A 2239-nucleotide genomic window follows, 5' to 3' on the forward strand; every position below is an offset into this window, starting at 1 on the left:
AAACCAAATCTTTAATGTTGAAATTGAAGACTTTCTAAAAAGCCTTCCCTTATCCATGAACTTTTCATGAGGTTCCTTCCCTTACTGTTCAACTTTCTAAAAAATCCTTCCCTTATTCATGAACTTTGCATGAGGTGCGCTCCCTTACTATTCAACTCCTTCCCTTAAGGGAAGCTCCATCATACTAAGGGCAGATCAATGCTTGAAGAAAAGCTCTTCCCCTAGAGCTTTATGAAGATATCAATAACATTCTCCTTGGTGTTTCCATGGTATAAGATTATGTCTCCATTTTGCACCTTCTCCCTTATAAAATGTTCTCGAACTTCAATGTGCTTGGTCCTTCAATGCATCACTGGGTTCTTGGCTAATGCTTAAGCTGAGGTTTTGTCACACATAATAGGTGTAGGTTGTCCTCTTTTATAGAAACCCAATTCCTGCAAGTATCTTTGCAACCAAATAGCTTCACACGCTAATGTAGTAAGAGCTTTATATTCAGCCTCAATTGAGAAAATGCTGATAGTATTTTGCTTCTTGGAGCTCCATGAGATGGCTCCAGTACCTAGAAAGAAATCATTTCCATTGATGCTCTTTCTATCCACCAAATTTTCTGCATAATCTGAATCACTATAACCATGGAGATTGAGCATATCTCCTCCATATAACATACCTAAAGAGGGAGTGCCTTTCAAGTACCTTAGTATCCTCTTGGCTACAATCCAGTGAGATACTTTTGGAGCTTGTATGTATTGAGCAAGCGAGTTGATTGCAGAACAAATGTCTGGCCTCGCTATTGTCAAGTAGATGAGAGAACCTATGAGCTGCCTATAGAGAGTAGCATCATAGGGAACACCATGATCATCCTTGGTGATCTTAAGAGTGGACTCCATGGGTGTAGAGACTAGTTTGGAGCTGATCATGCCAAACCGGTCAAGAATAGAGTGGAGGTACCTTTGTTGAGAGATAAAGATGTCTCCCTTCTTCAACCTAGAGTCTTCAATGCCAAGAATGTACCAAGGTCCTTCATCTCAAACTCTTTGGAGAGTGTGGATTGGACATCCTCCACCATAGCTTCATTGCTTCCTATCAAAATAAGTTCATCCACATAAAGAATAACTAGAACAATATATTTTCCTTGAACCTTGTAATAGAGAGTGTGATCAGCATGGCCTCTCATGTCTTCTAGACCAACAACAACATAACCTTTGGGTTGCTGCATATAAACTTCTTCCTCAAGTAGCCCATTGAGGAAGGCATTGTTAACATCCATTTGCTTAAGCTTCCACTTGTAGATAGATGCTAAATCCATCAATAATTTGATGGAACTCATCTTGGCCACATGAGCATAGGTTTCATCATAGTCCAACCCATATTGTTGAGTGAAACCTTTGGCCACTAACCTTGCTTTGTGCCGATCAATCTTTCCTTCTTTGTTGAAATAGAGCCTGTAAATCCATTTGTATCCTATGGCTTTCTTGTTTGGAGGTAGGGGACATAACTTCCATGTCTCATTGTTGTGCAGGGCTACCATGGCTACCCATGCCATGTTGTCAACCTGCGAGAAGTAAAAGCCTAGAACTATAGTTCACCTACTTTGTAAAGCCGGTTATAATTAGCCTCGGTGCGAGGCAGTAGACATCCAATTTGTAATCTTCAGCACCTCGAGGCTCGCTTGAGCTTGAGGCTCTTTTGTAATTTTTATGATATGCTTAATACAATTCACTCAAAATTGTGAGTTTTTTATTTTAAAAAATATGTTTTAGGTAGAAACCACACTAGATTTTCTAGGTCTGTGTAGGAGAAAGTGGCCGCATGGCATCTATCATTGCCTTGTCTACGAGGGACTTGAAGCAAGGAGGGTCACAGGGGTTGCCTAAGATAGTAGGTGAGAGGACCTCGGTGGTGCAAGGACTACACCGGAGGCTAATGCCTATGAGGAGGGCATCAACCCTAGTGGGGGGCCTTCTGACCGTCTCAATGTTGTAGTGCAAGATGGAGTTCTTGAAGTACTTGGTTTCTTCCTCCCACTCCAATACCTTAGTTGCTCTTTTGCACTTCCTCACCAGTTCTCCTGAGATGCCACCTAGACATAGGCTAGACCACATCATCGGGGCTAAAAGTTTGTCATGAAACTCTACCCCTTTCCACTTCCCACCTTTCGAACCAAGTTAAGATACATCTAATATATCCTTGGTCATGATAGCCCAAGCTTGGTCCTCATTAGCCAAGGAGATCATAAATT

General features: G+C 41.5%; 1 pseudogene; it reads right to left on the reverse strand.

The window, feature by feature from the left end:
- Positions 1–371: 371 nt before the first annotated feature.
- Positions 372–887, reverse strand: LOC147456944 (secreted RxLR effector protein 161 pseudogene; annotated as a pseudogene).
- Positions 888–2239: the final 1352 nt, after the last annotated feature.

Source organism: Adiantum capillus-veneris, chromosome 5 (assembly GCF_014529385.1).
Source record: "Adiantum capillus-veneris isolate H3 chromosome 5, ASM1452938v2, whole genome shotgun sequence".
Lineage (NCBI taxonomy): Eukaryota > Viridiplantae > Streptophyta > Polypodiopsida > Polypodiales > Pteridaceae > Adiantum > Adiantum capillus-veneris.